The 23,557-nt window shown below is 43.2% G+C and overlaps 1 protein-coding gene across 10 annotated transcripts in view; it reads left to right on the top strand.

Annotated features, from left to right (window-relative positions):
• The window catches only part of SIPA1L3 (signal induced proliferation associated 1 like 3), a 306,933-nt gene that overhangs the window by 82,991 nt on the left and 200,385 nt on the right, over positions 1-23,557 (top strand). For 9 of the 10 annotated variants that reach the window (XM_070398660.1, XM_070398659.1, XM_070398658.1 and 6 more), the window contains one exon: positions 11,728-11,795. The exons of the other annotated variant lie outside the window; for it this stretch is intronic. The gene's annotated coding sequence lies outside the window, so the exon portion shown is untranslated. The remainder of the gene's footprint in view (positions 1-11,727; positions 11,796-23,557) is intronic. 10 annotated transcript variants of the gene reach the window in all.

Below are 23,557 nucleotides of genomic sequence, written 5' to 3'. Positions count from 1 at the left end.
GATTTTGAAACATCTCAAGGCCTTCAGTCCCTAACAATAAAAACATTGGTAGGTCACCTTTGTTGAACATTTACTACATGATAGGTCCTGCTCTAAACATTTGTCATGGAGTGATTTCCTAACCCTCACAATACCCCTATTATTATCCCTGTTTTTTTTGTTTTTGGTTTTTTTTTTTAAAAAAAATACTGCAGAACTCTGCCTTTCAAACTTTATTATACATCAGTGTCACCTGGAAAGCTGGTTATCATGCATATTTCTGGGCTTGTATTATGATTCAGTAGTTCTGAGGTGAGGCCCAGGAGTCTGCATTTTTTAAAATATTTTTTTTTATTGATTTTTTTACAGAGAGGAAGGGAGAGGGAAAGAGAGTTAGAAACATTGATGAGAGAGAAACATCGATCAGCTGCCTCCTGCACACCTCCCACTGGGGATGTGCCCGCAACCAAGGTACATGCCCCTGACCGGAATCGAACCTGGGACCTTTCAGTTCGCAGGCCGACACTCCATCCACTGAGCCAAACTGGTTAGGGCTCCCTGTTTTTTATAGGTGAGAAAACTGAGGCCCAGAGAGGTTAAGTAACCATAGATGTTCTTGCTAGTAATAATGTGTTTTGTTTTGTTTTGTTTTTCATTCTTCCCTTTCAATCTGTACTAATAAAGGGCAATATGCAAATGGTCGTGATGCCCTCACTCTGTAATGACTGATTAGCAGGATGCTGCATGCAAGGGAGGTGCAGGTGGGTGGGGCTGTGTGCGCCGCAAGGCCAGGGGACATGAGGCTGAGTCCCCTACCCGGCGCCAGCTGGGGATGTGACGCTGTTATTGTTTATTTATTAATAATTTATATATTCTTTTCATATACATTTTACTAATTTTCTTTCATCTCTGACACTTCTATTATAGAGAAAGGGCAAATAGCAATACTAAAATATTTCCTCTAATTAATTCCCTTTTAATGTGCACAAATTTTGTTCACTGGGCCACTAGTATATTATGAATTAGAGGATTAAAATATAAAGCCTGACCTATTTTGTTAGGTTGATCAGTCTGTCTTTCATCTGACTAGCTGGGATCTGGAGAGTTCTTTGTGGAAAAGCACCCAGTATTCGAAACCACATTGACAAGTTGTTTTTATGGGAGTGCAGGAAGAGGTTTAACTGTTGGCACATCCAGCAGATATCTGGTGACACGGAGGAAAAATCCACAGGCTATGCAGGATTTCCCAGGCAGTGAGCCCAGGGCCAGCAGACCATGGTGCAGCTGTGCCAGTGCACTGGGCTTGGCCTTTATTATTATTACTTTATTATTATTATTATTATTATTATTATTATTATTGAGTTGGGGGGTTGGGGGCAGGGGAGGGAGGCTTGGCCTTTAAAATCAGTCTCCCTAACTAGAAATCTGTAGAGAGAAAGAAAGCTGTTCCCAATTGAGGTCCTCTAGATGCCTCTGATCAGCCATGCTTGGTGGAAATCTTTCCTAAAGATTGCCAAAAGTTCATTTCTGAGCTGTCTTTTTGGGACACCTTCAAATCCATGTTAGTGACTACAAACTCTCCAGGGTGCTGGCACAGCATGTGGCTGCTGGAGCCAGGCTACAGCAGGTGTTCAGTTAGAAATGCTCTGGACTGCAAGCATTGTATCAGAATACACAAGTGGCAGTGTCACTTGAACACCTAGGAGGTTGTTTGAATTCTATAACATCTGGATGGAGAGGATGTGGCTCAGTGGTGTGACAGAATCAGCGCCAGTGCTGCTGTGACTCTCTGGCTACAAGGTGGCTGCTGCAACCCACCTTTCCTAGGAGGCTGGGGCTTTGTTCTGTCAGAGTAGTGTTCTGGGAAAAGAGGAATCCTCTCAAATCTAGATATCACGTCCACATTCCACACTGGAAAAAGGCAGACTGGAGAAGGGACACAGGACTGTGTGGATGAGTCTGACCCTTTTTGTGAGGAGAGCAAATACTTTTTCAGAATCCCTGAGTGAGAAACCTTCACTCATATTTTTCCTTTTATATTTAGGTCTCTGATCCATCTAAAATTGATGTCTGAAAGTGGAATCACATAGGTTTCAAGGCTGAGCCCATACTCTGTTTATAAATGGCATTGGTGGCAGTTCTAGATTCAGACCCACTAGGTTTAAATCCTTCCTGGCTGTGCCACCTACTTGCTGTGTGATCTTAGGCAAGTTACCTCTCTGTGCTTCTGGTCTGTTAAAAGTGGGGATGCTAGTAGTTCATTTGAGAGTTAAATGAGTTGATAGCTAAAGAACTAAAAACAGTGCTTGGCGTGTAGTAAAATCAAAGTAAAAACCTCATGCTTCAAGCCAGAATGAGAATTTATTTGCAAAGCCACATCGTTCTGGGATCTGGGCAGGGAATCCCAAAGCCCAGTCAGTGGGGTGGTGAAGCATGTCACCGAGGTTACTGTTTCTTCTTCTATAGAAATTGCCAGCTGTGTCCTTAAAATGTCTGTTTCAGGGTACATTTTCACCGGCAGTGACAATTCCCCTGATACCACAACTCCAGCACATTTGGTAGTGTCAGGCTGGCATTGTAACCTATCTGCTGTGTGTGAGATGGTCACCCTTTGTTGCCTTCCCTGAGCAGTTTCTCTGCAGAGGTCTGTCTTGAGCCATTCTACCATGGAGTTACTTGGGCTAGACTGGAGGCATGATAGTTCCCTGACACTTCTGAGTGAAGTCCTTAAAGCCCTGTACCACGATGCTTCTCTTGGGTGGGAGAGGAAGACAGGAAATGAGAATGTGAAATCCTCATAGTCATATTGTGGACTGAATCAGTCAATGAAAGAACCAGGCTAAAGCATTGATGTATAATTAATAGAATATAGGTCATTAGAGAAAACATGATTAATTGTAAGATGATCTCAGTGGCTGCCGTATGTATAGTGGTCGAGGGCCTAGATTTTCCCAAGGCAAAGTCCTTTCTTCACATGGCAGCTTTTCTTCATTGGCAAGTGGGTAGAGGCACTTGAATGAACAGATATTTTCCTGAGTCAGTATATCAGAGACTGGATGGGGGTGGGTATAATGGGAATCTTCTCTAAATGAAGAGGGATTGAACCACTTTATTGGTAGGTTAATTCCCTGGTATCTCAATGTGAGGCTCTGATAAAGTCTAGAAAGGAGAATGCAGCTTATGGCAGAAGGCCCCAGTGGGCTTGGTCCTCCTTCACCGCAATCTCAAAGCCTAGATCAGCCACGTACTCAACCCGTTACACAGAGGAGAGAGGCCTGGCTGCCCCTGTCAGCACTTGGTCAGGAGGGTACATGTGGCCAGGCCATCTTAGAGGTGGGTGAACATTGCCCAAGCTGTGTGTTCTCCAAGACAGAAGAGAGCCTGCTGCCATCTCTGGAGAGCTTGTGGTCCTGGTCCCAGCCTTTGGGGCTAATAACCTGCCAACTAGCAAAGCAGGTGACAGCAACAGTCATAATCTCTGACCAGTCAGATTAGCCACACGTTTGTGTTTTTGTTGTTGTTTGTTTGTTTGGTCTTTAGAGAGGACCAAGTGAAAGGGAGTGAAGAAGTGTGGGTGGATGAGTCTTTCTTTCTTTCTTTCTTTCTTTCTTTCTTTCTTTCTTTCTTTCTTTCTTTCTTTCTTTCTTTCTTTCTTTTTAGAGAGAAGAAGGGAGAGAGAAGCATCAATTTGTGTTCCACTTATTTATGTATTCATTGGTTGATTCTTGTGGGTGTCCTGACAGAGGGTTGAACCCACAACCTTGGGGTATTGGGACGATACTCTAGCCAACTGAGTTACTTGTCCAGGGCCTGGATGAGCCTTTCCATATGAGTTGGGATGGAAATACAAGAGAAGACTAGAAATGTCAGGTCCAGAAACACAGGAACAGAAAGGCCCAGGCACACCAGCTGCCTTGGGGTCAGGAGAGCAGCACCCTGGCTGGCCAGCCTCACAGAAGTATCCCACATGGAGCCATGGCGCTATCAAAACCTCATAGTATTTTTGCATGCCCCACCGCGGTTTCCCAAACTTGGATCCCCAACCGAAAATGGAAATTAACTGTTTTTGATCCTTAGTGAAATTGAATTCACAGATGTGAAGGGCTGACTGTAGAATCACAAGTTATACATAGAATTTCGACCGTGTTCAAGGGCCACTGTACTTTGAAACATGATATAAGAGATTGGTTTTCAGTATGTTGATTGTGGAGTGATGGAACCATGATCAGACACTTCCCTGAAAGCCCATTTTATAAAACAGAACAAAGTGGAGCTATTTTAGGTAAATGGGGTGGGGAGGCCTGGAGCTTCACCCACTCCTCCCCTGACCCTCTGTAGTGTCTCCCCTGAGGACCATACTCAGGGGAGTTAAGGGTGGCACCTCTTGGGGATCTAGTGAGGCCTGACTCTGCCTTCAGCTGGCCCTGGGCTCTAGACAACTCACTGAAGCATTCTGAACCTCACTTTCCATCAAGTGGACAGATCAGACTAGATCCAAGCGTTCTTCACCAGTTTCTGTGGACAGCTTCAGAGGTCTTTGACGTCTTTGAGACATGCAGTATTTTGTGGGTTTTTGTTTTTTTCTGGAGAGACATGATATAGTTTTATCAGCTTCTTAGAAGGATCATGTTCACCCAAACATGAAGGAGCACTGTATTGATTTCTGAGATCCCTTCCAGTTCAATCAATAAGTTATTTCTGTTGTATATGATAGAATCTCCCAAATTCAAACTGGCTTACACTGCAAAGGCTCTAGGACCTGAGAAAATCCCAGAGCTGGTCTGACCAGAGTCAGTATTCAAGTATTCTTCTCAAAATTCCACCCTTCTCCACTTCCGGGCTTGCCTCTCTCAGCTTTTACTTCATTCTCAGGTGTTCCACCCCTACTTCCAGGGAGCAAAGTAGCCCTCCAACAACCCTTGCCTTACATCCAATCCTTTTCCCCCAGTAATTCCAGCAAAATTTCCAGGGCCAACTCTGATTAGCCCTGGTTAGGTCATGTGTTTCTCCCAGAACCCATCACTGTGGGTGAGGGGAGGAGCCACTCAGGCTAGGAGTTGGACCAGGATGTTCTCTCACCCCCAGGTTCTTTCATCTGGGATTCTGTTTCTTGGTATAATCCTTGGGAAGCTTTGTGCTTGGCCCTGTGAGTTTAACATATGGGACAGGTGGGACAGGGTTATTGTTATAGTGGGTGTTCTGGGACATCTATAGCCCACCTTTGTTGCCATTTCTACAACCTCTTGGCATCTTCCTCTCTGCTGTGGCTCCTCCCATGTATGAGGGATCCCAGACTGATGGACATCATAGCTTCCTCTATTTGGCAGGAAGAAGATTCCCAACCCAGAGAAACAGATGAGTCTGTCAATGCTGATGAGTCTTTCAAGAGCCATATGCATCACTCTAGAGAAGGAAAGGGGGAAAATTAGAGCAGCATAAAAGCAAATTTTAAGAGGCAGCTATTAAAATTTTACAGGAGCTTTATTGCAGGGACTTTCTGACCATCCCAGGAATTTTTAAAATGGGAAGTCTGGTGATAAAGGAAAATGTTCTGGGGACTTATGGTTCCCTTCTGCCCTCCCAAGCATCTTGAAAACGAGAACTGTTAGGGACTCATAGACCAGCTTAGGGATAGTACCTACACAACAGGCTATTTCTGAGTTTTTAAAAAAGTATGTATTTTTCAGTATTTGCTCTTTCTATGTATAGTAACTGTTTTTAAATTTTATTTTGTGCTTTCCTAATGACTTGGTAATGAGTTGTGGGAATCATCAAGAACTACAGTTGTCTCTCCCCTTCCACATTCGTTGAGAGTCATTTAGTTGTGTGAGCAAATACTAATGCAGGTCAGCCTGCTTCAGTATAAAAGGAAATGTATGGACTCACAGTCTGTGACAATGTACATGTGATGGCTTCAAGCATGGCTGGATCCAGAGCCTCTCCTAAGGTTTCCAGGACCTAATTTCCTTTCAGCTCCCACCTCTGCATTTCTCTGTGTTGATTTTAACCTCAGGTAGTCTCTTGGGCAGCTCCCTGGGTATATCAACCACTTGCAGCTCTCAGGGAAATAATCTCTTTCCCTGTGGTCCCAGGACATGTCCTAAGCCTGCCATTTATTGGGCCTAGTCAGCCTGGCTTCAATGCCAGGGCCACCCTGAGCCATCTGAGTCCAGGGGCAGGAAAGAGGGGGTACAGTGGCTTTATTAGTCAGGCTAGGATCATATTAGTACCCCTCCCCTCTTCCTATGTGTAGGGTCATTCCCACAGGAGTTGAGTGGGAAAGGTGAGATTCAGAGGGCTGAGATGCAATGTAAGTCAAAACAGCCAATGCTCAGTATCTGAGTCTACCCCCACCCCCAAATTATTATCTTTCCTGGGAACATGCTTCACCTTTCCCTAATCTCAGGTATAGTTTAGGGGTTCTTAATCTCAGGACCATTGACCCTTGAAGGATCCTTGGATGGAATTTAGAGGATTGTGAAGTTGGCTGGGAAGAAATTTACATCTTTATTTTCCCTACCATCTGAAATTTTAGCATTTTCACAACTGTATTAATTATACTTCTGACTGTCACTGCTAGAAATCATAAATATTTCCATATCACATTATAGTTGGTGCAGATGTAAAAAAAATATCATTTAGACTCATCTATTTCTAAATAACTGTAGTCATTGGATCCACCACTGAGATTTCGTAATTTAAAACATTCATAAAGAAGCATGATTATTACTATATCTCAAATTTGGTTGTATTTTACAGATATTTTTAACATCTACACTAATAAAAGAGAAACATGTAAATTGACCGTCCCTCCACTACACTCACCACCCAATCAGGAATGGCTATGCAAATTAACCCGACAAAGATGGTGGGTTAATTTGCATATGTAGGTGTCAAGCACCCCGGGAGGCAATGGTGGCTGCAGGCTCCCAGGACAATTGCCACCCCGGGAGGCAAGGCCAGCTGCGCCAAGCCATGCCCGTGGGCTCTGGGACCTTCGCCGGCAGAGAGCAGAGCAAGAGAGCAGGTTTAGAGGACTTGGCAGAGTAGGAGGACATAGAGCAGAGTGAGAGAGAGGGTGGCTTGCGGGGCGTGGCTCCCTCTGTCACCCCAGCTTCCTCATCACAGCTGTGGAAACTGATAGCAGGGAGGAGGAAGTCCCACCCCCACAGAATCATCCAGAATCAGCCATTGGTCAGACAGCTCTCAGTGGCCTGACCGCCAGGACTCTCATTCACCTGCATCTCAGACTGTGACAGTAGAGAGGTGGGACTATGTCTAAAGAACAACTGTTGATACAACGTAGCTCTGCAGCCAAAAGATGCTGGCGTTATTGACAGAAAATGTCTGCAGAGCAGTGTGTGTCTGATCTTGAAAGAAGGCGGTGCCTGCGAAAGAATGTATCTGAAGACCAACTACTGGAAAAACGTTGCTCTGATGCTGAAAAACACTGGCGTCATCAACAGAAAATGTCTAAAGACCAACATGCCTTTGAATTTGAAAGAAGGCGGTGGCGATGACAGAATATGTCTAGAGAACAGTTATCAACAAGTACTACCAATACTGGTAGGAATTGACTTCTCAGCAAAAATGGAGTACATGAGGATGCAATTCTCGAACATAGTTGTGGAATGACTGTAGATGTGAATTTTGCCTATCACTAAATTTCTCTGATGAAAAACCATCCGATGGGAAATTTACTCGATGTTGTAGCAAAGGGAAAGTCTGTCCAAATGATATACATTTTCCAGCTTACCCAGCATATTTAAAAAGATTAATGACAAACGAAGATCCTGACAGTAAAAATTTCATGGAAAATATTCCTTCCATAAATAGTTCTTTTGCTTTTGCTTCCATGGGTGCAAATATTGCATTGCCATCCGGATATGGGCCATACTGTTTTAGAATACACGGACAAGTTTATCACTGTACTGGAACTTTACATCCTTCAGATGGTGTTTCTCGGAAGTTTGCTCACTTCATATTTTGGATACAACTGAAGCTACAAGCAAAAAGTTAGCAATGCCAGAAAACCAGGGCTGCTCAGAAAGACTCATGATCAACATCAACAACCTCATGCATGAAATAAATGAATTAACAAAATTGTACAAGATGCTGCATGAGGTAGAAAAGGAAGCCCAATCTGAAGCAGCAGCAAAAGGTATTGCTCCCACAGAAGTAACAATGGCAATTAAATAGGATCGTAATAGTGACCCAGGTAGATACAATTCTCCCCGTGTAAACGAGGTTGCTGTCATATTCAGAAACAAAGATGGAGAACCTCCTTTTGAAAAGGACTTGCTCACTCATTGTAAACCAGATCCCAATAATCCAAATGCCACTACAATGAAACAAATCAGTATCCTGTTTCCTACATTAGATGCAATGACATCCTATTCTTTTTCCATATGGTGAAAAAGGCTGGGGAACAGATATTGCATTAAGACTCAGAGACAACAACGTAATCGACAATAATACTAGACAAAATGTAAGGACACGAGTCACACAAATACAGTATTACGGATTTCATCTCTCTGTGCGGGACACGTTCAATCATATTTTAAATGCAGGAAAATTAACTCAACAGTTTATCATGGATTCATATTCAAAAGTGGAGGCCAATCGGATAAATTTCATCAAAGCAAACCAATCTAAGTTGAGAGGTGAAAAATATAGTGGTTTGATGGATTATCTCAAATCTAGATCTGAAAATGACAATGTGCCGATTGGTAAAATGATAATACTTCCATCATCTTTTGAGGGTAGTCCCAGAAATATGCAACAACAATATCAGGATGCTGTGGCAATTGTAACGAAGTGTGGCAAGCCTGATTTATTCATAACTACGACATGCAACCCCAAATGGGCAGATATTGCAAACAATTTACAATGCTGGCAAAAAAGTTGAAAACAGACCTGACTTGGTAGTCAGAGTTTTTAATATTAAGCTGAATGCTCTTTTAAATGATATCAGTAAATTCCATTTATTTGGCAAAGTAATAGCTAAAATTCATGTCATTGAATTTCAGAAATACGGACTGCCTCATGCTCACTTATTATTATTATTATTATTATTTTAATATATATTTTATTGATTTTTCACAGAGAGGAAGGGAGAGGGATAGAGAGTTAGAAACATTGATGAGAGAGGAACATCGATCAGCTGCCTCCTGCACACCCCCTACTGGGGATGTGCCCGCAACCAAGGTACATGCCCTTGGCCGGAATCGAACCTGGGACCTTTCAGTCCACAGGCTGACGCTCTATCCACTGAGCCAAACCAGTTAGGGCTCACATATTATTGATATTAGATAGTGAGTCCAAATTATGTTCCTCTAATTCCCTTTCAATGTGTACGAATTTCATGCACCAGGCCACTAGTCTGAATATATATAATTGGTTTCCTTTGTAATCTTGTGTATTGTATTTTATACATTTAAAAACCTGATTTTGAGAAGAAATTTATGCCCTTCTTTATCAGGCTGCCAACAGGAGTCCCTAGCATGAGGAAGTTTAAGAACCAGGAGCATAGAGGCAAGATTATTGAATCTGCTCTGATTTCTGTACCCTGGAAAGTTGGTTTGTTAGGGTTTCCTTCCTGGGGGGCTTCCTGGAGGAGCTGGCTAGTGTTTGAGCATGACCTTGGCATGTGGGCAGCATTTTGGCCATAGTAGTATTGGGGAGGAGGGTCAGGGAGACATTGCCAGCCGGTGGTTAGCCCTCTCTTCATTGACTGCCATGACTGTCGCCTGGTCAAGTAGTCTGGAGCAAGACTGTCTGGGTTCATCCCAGCTATAGTGTACTTTTGACTGGCTGGATGCCTCAGCTAGTGGATTTCTTACCCACTCCATGCCTCAGTTTCCTCATCTGTAGCATGAACGTAATAATAGTATCTATTTTTAGGGTTATTGGGAGAGTAAAATGAGTAGGCACATGTCTGCTAAGACAGAAGGTTCTAGGTTGTCCTCTCAGAGCTCATCTCCCTGACTTAGTAAATTCCTGGCCTAAACTGAAATGGGATGGTGAACAATATAGACAGTGGCTTCTCAGTCTGAAGACATTCATTCATCCATGAAATATCTATTTAAATATGAACAACTATACTAAATATTCAAAAGCACCTATATATATAAAAGGCTAATACGCTAAGTGTCCGACCATCCAACTGGTCATTGTGTTGCACACTGACCACCAGGGGACAGACGCTCAACACAGGAGCTGCTGTGATGCACACTGGCCATTTACAGAGAAACGGCATGACGGACCTGGCACCCACAAAGCAACACTTGGCTTCCCCCAAGTGGGACATGGGCCCCACCACCACCCCGGAGCGACACTCCACCAGATCGCAGCTGACACTGCCAAGACCCCATGGAGCAAAATCCATCCCACAGCCCAACCCAGCCTGGAAACGGTGCCTGTGGGCACCAGGTAATGACATCACATAGCAACGCCCGGCTTCCTCTCCCTAGCAACTAGCCTCCTTGTAGTTTCTTCAGCCTAGGAACATGACTTGCTTTATAGCCAGGTGGAAACATTTACACTTTAACCAAATGTCTGTGACTTGTTTTCCTGTGCCTCATCTCATTTGATCCTCACAGAAGTCCTGGAGTAGGTAGATAGGAGACTCAGTAGAATCCTATTTTCTTTTCATTAGCCGGAAAATGGAGATTTAGAAAGCTTAGAAACTTGACCCGACTGAAAAGAAGTAAGAAATGGTGGACCTTGGAAATGACTTCAGGTTTTCTCACTGCACAGAATATAGTCAAACACTGCTTCAGTTAAATATTTCACCCTTTGTTCTCTCTGCACAATCTACATTAATAATCTGCTTCATGTTAATATTTACTGTTGTGTTGCTGACAGTTACCTGAAAGAGAAGTTGGGGTGCTTCGCTCGGCTGGAAAAAGTTTAGCTAAATCAGAAAGCAGGTCTAATTAAACAAGTTTATTCTATATATATATAAAAGGCTAAGTTGACTCGCTCATGCGCAATACATATAAAGCTCACGCTGGCGCCAATCGCACATGTGTTTTTTGATCTGTCATTGTCGATCGTGAATTTGGTTGCTACTTCTATTATATAGAAAGGCAAATAGCAATATTAAAATATTTCTTCTAATTAATTTCCTTTCAGTGTGCATGAATTTGTGTACCAGGCCACTAGTAAATTAATAATATAAAGTTACATGTGAGGATAAGTGCTATTTCTCTGCCACTCCTCACAAGTGTCTGAAGGAAATGTGCTCAAAATGGCCTACTATCTGCCCCAGTCACCTCCCTGTCCTCCTCTCCCACCACTTGTCCCCTCACTCATCCTGCACAAGGCACATGGACCTCCTGTTGCTACTCAAATGCTCCCCCTACATATACCTGCCTCAGGTTCTCTGCCATTCTCGTGACCTGGAATATTCTTTCTCAGCTAGCCACATAGTTCTTAGTCTCTTACATTCATGTCTCTGTCCTCTCCTTAAGCCTCTGACCACTCTGTGAAATAGCAGCTGCATCACTCTCCGCACCCTGCTCCCTGACTTCATATTGTGTGTTTATTGTCTTCCTCACCTAATGGAATGTCTGCTCCCTGAGTATAACAACTTTGTCTTGATCACTGGTATCCCTTGGTGCCTGGCACAGAGCAGGTGCTCAATAAATACTTGTTGAGGGAGTGAATTTGTAAATGACAGAATACAATTAGCAGAAAGGCTCCGGTTGGCCAAAAATATAGCCTTATTCTTTTCTGTCTCTGTAGAAGCACAATCTTTGACATCAGCTCTCCTGGGACCCTCAAGGAACACTAGAGTTCAGAATGTACTAAGGGTGAGTACAGTATGGTTGTTTATTTGTTTGCTTACATTTTACAACTAGTACACCTAAGCCTCTTTTTTTTTTTTTTAAATGAATTTGAAAGAGTGTCAAGGGAAAGATGGAAGTCTCCTTCATTGCCCCTCTATACCAAAAGTCTAACTTCCTCAGAAGTAATTACCGCCAGAAGTTGAGTAGGTGTCCTGCCAGACCTCTTCCCATTCATGAACATATATGTATGTGTGTGTGTGTGTGTGTGTGTGTGTGTATATTTTTGAGTTTGCCATTTAAAGAGAAAAGCCATTCTATGTGGCTGCTGCCTCTATAGCAGCTTCCCACTGTCCTCAACAGTAATATACCTTGGAAGTCTTTGTTCATAGCATGCATCAGTGTGTCATTCTTTTTTTTCAACTTTTTAAACTCAGTTTTTTAAATTTACAGAAAGTAAAATTCAATCTTTGGTATATAGTTTCTGAGTTTAGGCAAGTGCATGCACTTGTGTAACTGTCACTACAATCATGATAGAAAATGGCCCCATCACCCACCCATGTGGATGTGCTGTTCCTCCATAAACAAAAAATATAGTGTAGGTATCCTATATAATAGAAGCCTAATATGCAAATTGTCCCCTCTACTGGGAGTTTGACTTGGAGTTCGACTGCTCACTATGACATGCACTGACCACCAGGGGGTGGTGCAGAACATGGCGGGCATCAGCTACACAGAGCTAGCAGCAGGCAGCAGTGGAGGCATTGCTGGCTCCAATGGACCCTGACCAGAGTGGGACCAAGGTGGTATGGTGGAGCAGGTGAGTGGGTAGCACCAGGCCAAGACAGGTGTGAGTGGGGCCCAATCGCCCCGCCAATTGCCCCGCAGATGGCGACCAGCAGCAGTGGAGGGGAGCGGGGCTACCATCCAGCTCCCAGGCACTGAGGGAGCTGGGTGGGGGCCCAATAACTCAGGTAGAGGGGGGCATGTGGGGACCCAGGGGCCCAGGTGCTGCCCAAGGCCCAGAGGTCAACTGGGACCTGCCCTTCCACGCCAGACGCTTGCGCTTCAATCGCTGGCTAGGCCTCGGGACTGTATCTGTGCACGAATTTCATGCACCAGGCCTCTAGTTTACACATAATTACACATAAGGGTTTTGAATATGTTACATTTAAGTTTCATGGGGATTGTTAATGAATACCTTCTTGTGTTTCTTTGGGATAGAGTTTAAGCAGGGGAGTGGGCCTCAGAATATGAGGCATTCCTGTTGGGCCATTTCTAAGTGGGACACCGGCCTTTGTTGGCAGGATGCAGAGAGGGTGCTTAGGGCAGCGGTTCTCAACCTGTGGGTCACGACCCCTTTGGGGGTCGAACGGCCCTTTCACAGGGGTCGCCTAAGACCATCGGAAAACACATATATAATTACATATTGTTTTTGTGATTAATCACTATGCTTTCATTATGTTCAATTTGTAACCATGAAAATACATCCTGCATATCAGATATTTACATTACGATTCATAACAGTAGCAAAATTACAGTTATGAAGTAGCAACGAAAATAATTTTATGGTTGGGGGTCACCACAACATGAGGAACTGTATTAAAGGGTCGTGGCATTAGGAAGGTTGAGAACCACTGGCTTAGGGGGTGTTGTCTGATTCTCGAAGCACCAAGACTCCAACACGGTAGAAAGTGGGAGAGTAGAAGATTCTGGCATCCAGACTCTGGATTCAGGCAGTGATGTTGGCTCAGTTGCAGACACTAGTCAGTGGAACTTTGGGAACTGAGTAGATCTAGGCAGTAACTTCTCTCTTGGCTGTTTATTGAATACCATTGCATTTCTTCATTCTGGCCTAAGGTTCTGCCTGGATACCAGTAGAATGTTTGTGGGGCAGTCTCTAGGGTCCAGATTTCCATCAAAGGATGCTTCTTAGCACAATTTTTAACTTTCTTATTTGAAGGAATTTTAGATTTACAAAAATGTTGTAAAAATAGTACAGAATTTACATACACATACCCATCACCCAACTTCCCCTAATATTCCTATCTTAAATAAGTTTAATATAACTGTTCAAACGAGGAAATTAACACTGGTCCAGTACTTTGAACTAAATGACAGACTTTAGTCACATTTCACTAGTTTTTCCACTGATGTCCTTTTTCTGTCCCAAGATCTTATCCAGGACCCCATACTGCATTTAATTGTCATGTCTCCTTAATCTCCGATCTGTAATGGTTGTTCAGAAGACAACTACTATGTTATTTTGTAGACTGTCTCAGTTTGGGTTTGTCTGATGTTTTCTCATGTCTAGAGGCTATGCATATTTGGCAGAACACCACAGAAGTCATGTGCCCTCCTCAGTGCATTGTATCAGGGAGTTCTTGGTGTCCATGTGTCTTATCACTGGGGTTGTTAACTTGGATCACTTGGTTAAGTTTCTGTCTGCTGGGTTCCCCTTCTTTCTTTCTTTCTTCTTCTTTTTTTAATAAATATTGTTGAAAGTATTGCATATGTCACCCTTTTTTCCCATTAACCCTCTCCAGGCCTCCCCTGCCCGCACCCCAAGCCTTCACCACCCTATTATCTGTGTCCGTGTGTTATGCATATCTATACAAAAAAAAGCCTAGGTGGCTCTCGCGCGACTCCCTCATGTCATCACAGGATGGCCACCCCCACGTCATCACAAAATGGCCACCACAAGAAGGCCGGCAGGGGAGGGCAGTTGGGGGCGAGATCAGGCCAGAGGTGAGGGCAGTTGGGGTGACCAGGCCAGCAGGGGAGGGCAGTTAGGGGCAACCAGGCTGGCAGGGGAGGGCAGTTAGGGGTGACCAGGCTGGCAGGGGAGGGCAGTTGGGGGCGATTGGGCTGGCAGAGGAGCAGTTAGGCGTCAATCAGGCCAGCAGGGTAGCTGTTGGGGGTGAAGGGGCCGGCAGGGTAGCGGTTAGGAGGTGATCGTGCTGGTAGGCAGAAACAGTTAGGGGCAATCAGGCAGGCAGGCAGGTGAGTGGTTAGGAGCCAGCAGTCTCAGATTGTGAGAAGGATGTCCAAGAGGTCCCAGATGGGAGAGGGTGCAGTCAGACATCTCCCAAGAGGTCCTAGATTGGAGAGGGTGCAGGCTGGGCTGAGAGACACCCCAACCCCCTGCCCCATGCATGAATTTTGCACACCGGGCCTCTAGTATATAAGGTCTTTGGTTGATTACCTCCCACCCACCCACCCTGCCCTCCAAGATTCCGCACTCTGTTCCATGCTTCTATGTCTCTGGATCCACTCTGTTCATCAGTTTATTTTGTTAATTAGGCTCCATATATGAGTGAGATCATATGATACTTGTCTTTCTCTGTCTGGCTTATTTCACTTAGCTTTATGCTCTTCAGGTCCCTCCTTGCTGGCTCAAAGGGTAAGAGATTCTTCTTTTTTACAGCTGCATAGTATTCCATGGTATAAATGTACCTCAGCTTTTTTATCCACTCATCTATTGATGGGCACTTGGGCTATTTCTACATCCTAGCTATTGTAAACTGTGCTATGAATATAGGGGTGCATACATTCTTTGTGATTGGTATTTCGGGTTCCTTAGGATATATTCCTAGAAATGGGATCACTGGGTCAAAATGGCAGTTCCATATTTAACTTTTTGAGGAAACTCCATACTGTTTTCCATAATGGCTGCACCCGACTGCATCCCACTGGCAGTGTACTAGTATTCCCTTTTCTCCACATCCTTGCCAGCACTTGTCATTGTTGATTTGTTGATGATAGCCATTGTGACAGATACGAGGTGATAACTCATGGTTAAAATTTGCATCTCTTTGATGACAGTGACTTTGAGCATTTTTTCATATGTCTCTTGGCCACCTGTATGTTCACTTTGGAGAAGTGTCTGTTTAGGTCCTTTGCCCATTTTTTAATTGGATTGTCTTTCTTTTAAGTTGTATGAGTTCATTATATAATTTGGGTATTAACCCTTTATTAGATGTGTCATTGCCAAATATGTTCTTCCACATAGTGGGCTCCCTTTTTATTTTGTTGATGGTTTCTTTTGCTGTGCAGTAGCTTTTTATTTTGATGTAGTCCCATTTGTTTGTTTTCTCAATTTCCTTTGCCCTAGGAGATGTATCCATAAACATATTGTTATGAGAGATGTCTGAGATTTTGCTGCCTGTGGTTTCTTCTAGGATTTTTATGGTTTTCCGATTTACGTTTAAGTCTTTTATCCATTTTGACTTTATTCTTGTGCATGGTGTAAGTTGGGAGTCTAATTTCTTTTCTTTTTTTTTTTTTTTTTTTGCATGTATCTGTCCAATTTTCCCAGCACCATTTATTGAAGAGACTGTCTTGACTCCATTGTGTGCTTTTGCCTCCTTTGTCAAATATTAATTGAGCGTAATGGCTTAGGTCGATTTCTGGGTTCTCTATTCTGTTCCATTGATCCAGATGCGTGTTTTTGTGCCAGTACCAGGCTGTTTTGATTATGGTGGCTTTGTAGTATAACTTGAAGTCTGGTATTGTGATTCCTCCAACTTTGTTTTTCTTTCTCAAAATTGCTGCAACTACTCGGGGTCTTTTTTGATGCCATATAAATTTTTGGAGTACTTGTTCTAGATCAGTGAAATATGCTATTGGTATTTTAATAGGGATTGCATTGAATCTTTTAATTGCCTTGAATAATATGGACATTTTAATGATGTTGATTCTACTAATCCATGAACACGGTATATTCTTCCACTTGTTTATATCTTCTTCTACCTTTTTTTTCCTACATTGTATAATTTTCCAAGGACAGTTCTTTTGCCACCTTGGTTAAGTTTATTCCCAAGTATCTTAATGTTTTTGTTGCAATGGTAAATGGGATTATTTGTTTAGTTTCTCTTTCTGTGAGTTCATTATTGGTGTATAAAAAAATCCATTGATTTTTGGGTATTGATTTTGTATCCTGCAACTTTACCAGATTCGTTTATTAAATCTGGTAGTTTTTTGGTGGAGTCTTGCAGTGGTTCTTAACCTGTGGGTCGCGACCCCTGAAAATACATCCTGCATATCAGATATTTACATTACGATTCATAACAGTAGCAAAATTACAGTTATGAAGTAGCAACGAAAATAATTTTATGGTTGGGGGTCACCACAACATGAGGAACTGTATTAAAGGGTCGCGGCATTAGGAAGGTTGAGAATCACTGCTTTAGAGCTTTCTATATTCAATATGTCATCTATATGTATAAAAGCTAGGTGACCAATATGACCGGTCGCTATGACACAAACTGTGGCCAACCAACCGACCCGATTGGGACTGGGTCTGGGGCTGGCGGCCAACCTCCTGCAGCCCCTCCCCCTAGCCAGCCTGGCTACCCACCCCCACCCTGACCAGGGGCAGGGACGGTTGACCAACCTCCTGTGGCTCCATCTCCCTCCTCTCCCCGCCCGCCCCACCTCACCCCCGCCAGCCCAGCCCCAACCACCTGACTGGGGCGCGGCCAGCCAGACCCCACCCGTGCACGAATTTGTGCATTGGGCCTCTAGTCTGGAAAAAATGAGAGTTTTGCTTCCTCCTTTCCAATTAGGATGCCTTTTATTTTTTCTTCTTGTCTTTTCACTGTGGCTAGTACTTCCAGTACTATGTTGAATAAGAGTGGTGAAAGTGGACATCCCTATCTTGTTCCTGTTCTTAGGGGAAATGGTTTTAATTTTTGCCCATTGAGTATGATGTTTGCTGTAGGTTTGTCATAAATAGTCTTTATCATGTTGAGATATGCTCCCTGTATTCCTACTTTGCTGAGAATTTTTATAAAAAAAAATAGGTGTTGGCCCACCTAGCATGGCTCAGTGGTTGAGCGTTGACATATAAACCAGGAGGTCACAGTTTGATTCCTAGTCAGAGCAAGTGCCCAGGTTGTGGGCTTTATCCCCAGTGTGGGGCATGCAGGAGGCAGCCAATAAAAGAATCTCTCTCATCATTGATGTGTGTATCTCTCTCTCCCATTGCCTTCCTCTCTGAAATCAATAAAAAAAATTACATATACTTTTTAAAAAGGTGTTGGAGTTTTTCGAATGCTTTTTCTGCAACTGTTGATATGATCATTTGGTTTTTGTCTTTCAATTTGTTTATGTGATGTGTCACATTTATTGATTTGCGAATATTGAAATTGCCTTGCATACCTGGAATAAATCCCACTTAGTCATGGTGTATGATCTTTTTAATATATTGCTGGATCCAATTTGCTAATATTTTGTTGAGGATTTTAGCACCTGTGTTCATCAGGAATATTGGCCTCTAATTCTCTTTCTTGGTAGTGTCTTTATCTGGTTTTGGAATTAGGATAATGCTGGCCTCATAAAAAGAGCTTGGAAGTGGATTTTTTGTTCATAGTATTTTCTTACAACCCTTTATATTTCTACTAGAGGCTCGATGCACGAAATTTGTGCAAGGGGCTTGGCCCTTGAAGCCTTGGCTTCGTCCGGAAGGTCGTTCAGCTGTCCAGTCTAATTAGCATATTGTGCTTTTATTATTATTACTAGAGGCCCATTGCACAAAGAGATTCGTGCAATAGGCCTTCCCTTCCCCTGGCTGCCGACACTGGTTTTCCTCCAGCACCCAGGACTCAGGCCTTTGCTCCGGCCAGAGCCTTCAGTCTTCGCCGCTCCCGCTCCACTGCTTTGCGCCTATGTATGCAAATTAACCGCCATCTTTGTTGGGTTAATTTGCATACTCTCCTGATTGGCTGGTGAGCATAGCGGAGGAATGGTCAATTTACATGTTTGTCTATTATTAGGTAAGATAGATGGTTTCAGTCATTATTTACCCACTTTCATTTCTGATTTTATTTTTCTGGGTCCTCTCTCTTTGTTTCTTGATGAATCTGGCTAATGGTTCATCAATCTTGTTTATCCTTTCAAAGAACCAGCTCTTGGTTTCATTGGTTTTCTTGTGTTTTTTTGTTTGTTTGTTTTTTGGTTTTTTTTTAGTCTCTGTCATTTATTTCTACTCCAATCCTTATTATTTCCTTCCTTCTATTTACTCTGGGCTTTGTTCTCTTTTTAGTTCTCTATGTTGTAGAGTTAAATAGTTTATTATTAATTTTTCTTGTTTACTTGAGGTAGGCCTGTAGTGTTATGAACTTCCTCTTAGGACTGCTTTTCCTGTGTCCCAGAGATTTTGGGTTGTTGTGTGTTTATTTTCATTTGTTTCCAGGACCTTTTTTCTTTCATACTTGATCTTGTTGGTAACCCATTCATTGCTTAATAACATGCTATTTAGCTTCCATGTGTTTGAATGTTTTGGGGAATTTTTACTGTAATTGATTTCTAATTTCATTCCACTGTGATCTGAAAAGATGCTTGATATGATTTCAGTCTTGAACTTGTAGAGACTTGTTTTGTGTACTAACATGTGGGCTATCATTGTGAGTGGTCCATAGCTTTTGGGTGAAATGTCCTATAAATGTCAGTTAAATCCATTTGATTCAGTGTGTCCTTTAGAGTCACTGTTTCCTTGTTAAGTTTTTGTCTGGAAGATCTCTCCAGTGAAGTCAACAGGGTGTTAAAATCCCCTACTGTGACTGTATTGTTGTTGATTTTTCCCTTAAAGTCCTCTAGAAGTTTTTTTTATATATTTAGATGCTCCTATATGGGGTCATATATGTTTACCAAGGTTATATCCTCTTGTTGTATAAATTTCTGTAGTATTATGGCATGACCTTTGTTGTCTCTTGTGATGTATTTAGAAATGTATTTTGTCAGATATGAGTATTGCTACTCCAGCTTTTTTTGTTATCGATTTGCATGGAATTTTTTTTTCTATCCCTTCACTCTCATCCTGTGTGTGTCTTTTGTTCTGAGGTGGGTCTCTTGTAGATAGCATATAGTTGGGTCAGGTTTTTGTATCCATTCAGCTACCCGATGTCTTTTTATGGGAGCATTTAACCCATTTACATTTAAGGTTATTATTGATAGGAATTTACTTATTTATTGCCATTTTAATTCTGTATGCCTAGGTTTCTCTCTATTTCTTCTTCTCATTACAGAAGTCCCCTATAGCATTTCTTGTAATGCTGGCTTGGTGGCAATGTACTCCTTTGTCCTTTTTTGTCTGAGAAGGTCTTTATTTGAGCATCTATTTTGAATGATAGCCTTGCTCAATAGAGTAATCTTGTGGCCTGTATTGTTTCTGATGAGAATCAGGTGTCAGCCTTATGGGAGCTCCTTTGTAGGTAACAGTTTGCTTTTCTCTTGCTGTCTTTAAAATTCTCTCTTTGTCTTTAACTTTTGGCATTTTAATTATGATATGTCTGAGTGTGGGCCTGTTAAAAGTCTTCTTGCCTGGAACTCTCTGTGCCTCCTTAACTTGTGTGGCTTTTTCCTGTACCACATTTGGGAAGTTTTTTGCCATTATTTTTTCAAACACATTCTCTATCTTGTTCTCATTAACACCTGCTCTTCGAATATTGTTAGGTTTCACGTGTCACACGGCCCCCTTAAGCTGTCCTCCTGTTTTTTAATTGTTTCTTCTTTTTGGTTCTCTGTTTGAGTGATTTTTTTCAACCCTGTCTCTAATTCACTGATCTGATCCTCAGCTTCCCCCAATCTGCTGTGTATTCCTTCCAATGTGTTGTATATTTGTGCTATGTCATTCTTTATTTCTGTTTCCATAGTTGGTAACCCATCTTTGTTTACCATAGTTATTAACTGTATCTTTTCTCTTGCTGTTGATCATCTTTACCATCATTATTCTGAACTCTATATCAGATAAATTTTCTTATTTCCATTTCATCTATCTCTTCTGATGAGTTCTCTTGTTCTTTCTTTTTTGGGTTGTTTCTTTGTCTCTTCATTTTGGATGACTGTTTGGATTTGTGACCATGTATTAATTCAGTGGTTCTCAACCTTCTGGCCCTTTAAGAACAGTTCCTCATGTTGTGACCCAACCATAAAATTATTTTCGTTGCTACTTCATAACTGTAATGTTGCTACTGTTGTGAATCGTAATATAAATATCTGATATGCAGGATGGTCTTAGGCGACCCCTGTGAAAGGGTCATTCGACCACCAAAGGGGTCACGACCCACAGGTTGAGAACCACTGTATTAGGTAGATCTGCTATGCCTCTCAATCTCTAGTGCAGGACAGTGTCAAACACTGTTTCTGACTAATTAGATCAGGCAAAGACTCAAAGCTTCCAGAGACTGCCTCTGACTACAGACTGATAGGATTTCATCTTGAATAGCCCTCAGGCAATTATCCACAGTTGAAGTGAGTTTTTTCAACTGGGTGGGGCAATCACTCCTGCCTGGAGGGTAGTTGTTATTTTCAGTCTCTTTATAGGCCTCAAACACTCCCTCACTGTGGGCAAGGGGTTTTCCAATAGGGTGAGTCAACTGTCTTCCCCCCAGGCAAAGCTGCCTGTCTAGCAACTGTCTCCATGAGAAAGATGACCTCCACAGTGTGAGGGAATTACTCAGCACAGGAAAGCAGAGTGTCTGTCTGCCTTCTGAGTTCTAACCCTAGATTCCCCAACCCTGGCTTCTGCTGACACAGCTGCAATCCACTCTGCCCACCCTCTGTCGGAGCACAAGGAGAGTGGCTCCACAGGGAATTTTGTGTGTTGACCCTTTAGAGCAGTGGTTCTCAACCTTGGCTGCACATTAGAATCACCTGGGAATCTTTTTAAAATCCTGATTTATGGGTCTCATCCTCTGGGAAATTCTGTTTCTTTGTTATGGGGTGGGGCCACAACATTAGTAACAAGAAACAGAATTTCTGGAGGATGAGGCCCAGAAATCAGGATTTTAAAAAGATTCCCAGGTGATGATTCTAACGTGCAGCCAAGGTTGAGAACCACTGCTTTAGAGGGTGCCTGCATTTCCAGCTATCCCTCCCTGGCAGACAGCAACCTGCTGCTTTTCCCAGCCAGATGTTATGTGGGTACCCTTCTCAGTTCTGGAGCTCTCTGCTGTGGGGCCCAGCTTGGGGATTAAACCACAGAGTTCTTGGTGGCAACCCCCTACAGCTGAGATATCTCTCTGGACCTTCAGTTGCTATCTGTGGGAGCCGGACCAGCTCTTTTGCACCTCCTACAAGTCTCCACTTTCCAGCCTTAGTTATCAAAATTCTCTCCAGCGAGTCTTCCGTTGATTATTCAGGAAATTTTTCTGTATTTTAGTTGTAATTGAATAAATATACAGATGGGGCAGATGTAGCTGAAAAGGAAGAGTAGAACACAGTGACTGAGCTTTTTGGTAAACACTATTCTGGCTCAGTTTTTCACTCTTTCTCCTCTAGATCTGGGGTTCTCAACCAGGAAACTGAACTGAGTTTGACAAATGATTACCACGGACTTGTGCTCCGAGCCATTTGTGTCATGGTGGGTGCATCAGCCAGGAATGCTTTCAGGTACAAAAACAGCTCACAGCAGCTTAAACAAATGAGGATTGATTTCTCTCCCATCACAATAAACCTGGAGGTAACTTGGCTACCATTAGTTGAGAGGCTAGGCTGAGTGTTGTTCAGGCTGGAACCTCTGATTTACTTGGCCTTCCCCTCATGGTTACAAGGTTGCTGCTGCAGCTCCAGCTGCTGCAGCTCCAGCCAGCAAGGAGAGGGAGGCTCAACTCCAGCAACATGTATTTTTCAGTTCTGGATTGCTTAAGCACTCCCAGATTCCCCACAGATGATTCCACTTACATCTCATTGGCCAGAAATGGGTCACATGGCCTCCCCCAGCTCCAGGAGGGTGGGAAATTTCATTTAGCTTCTCAGCCTCTCCCGAGGAGGAAGCCAACGAAAGAGCGAATTGAAGGTCTGCAGCCAGCAGTGCCTGGCTCTACAGGGGAAGGAAAACAATAATAATTAACATTGGTGGATGTAGACTGTGCCAAGCCCTGCTGTAAGCACTTTCCATGCATGGTCTCATTCAGTCCTTCCTTACACCCAGCTTATTAAGTTGCTGCTATGGTCTCCCCATAGGAATGGCTTGGAAACTGAGGCACAGAGTGGTGAAGTCATTTGCCAAGTAGAGGAGCCAGGGTGGGAACCTTTGCAGTTTGTCTCCACAGCCCTGACTCTTGGCCGCTATGCTTTGTTGCCTCCACGGAGGACCTGGATGCCCAGACAGCTAGCTCTCTGACCTCAGTTTAAATTCTTCCAGTGAGGGAGGAAGAGAGCAGCATGTTTTACTTTGGAGAAATTTTGATCATTAAAAACTTCTTGTGAATCACATCTGCTCTGTGTAACTACCTTTCACTAGTTCTGGTCCAGTCGGGTGAGCAGCACCAGCGACTTGTCTTCCTGGCTGCTCTTCAACACTTGCAAATGGCTGAGAAGACTTCTCTTGGCCTCCCTTTCCGCAAACAAATTGTATCTGTGCTTTTCATTATTCTTCGCAGAATGAGGTGTCTGGCCCTGGGGTTTTTCCTTTCTTTGGGTTCTGCTGGTCGACTCAACAGCATTTAGCATGGCCCTCCTCTGTGCCTGTCTGTGTAGTGCTGAGGTGTGGGTGAGACAGCTTTGTGCCTGGGTGGTCCTGCTCTCACTGGGCTCTTCATCTAGCGAGGGAGGCAGCCCTCAGTGACAGCTCATAGTGGTCAGGGTTGTGTAGGGAATCCAGGGGATAATGGGAGTCCAGAGGAGGTGCCCAGCCCTGCTTGGGGTTCTGAGAGGACTCCTGGAAGCGAATTTGGGTCTTAGAGGAGGAATAGATATGCATCAAGGAGCAGGTTTTCCTTTCTGAATCTCCCCTCCCTTCCTCTATATAAAGGGTTTGGACTTGGGTTTCCATTCATCCATTCACC

The sequence above is a fragment of the Myotis yumanensis genome, unplaced genomic scaffold (genome assembly GCF_028538775.1).
Source record: "Myotis yumanensis isolate MYYU_CA2020_CCGP unplaced genomic scaffold, mMyoYum1.0.hap1 SCAF_18, whole genome shotgun sequence".
Taxonomy (NCBI): domain Eukaryota; kingdom Metazoa; phylum Chordata; class Mammalia; order Chiroptera; family Vespertilionidae; genus Myotis; species Myotis yumanensis.
The sequence above is the reverse complement of the archived record's forward strand: the minus strand, read 5'-3'. Positions and strand labels throughout refer to the sequence as shown.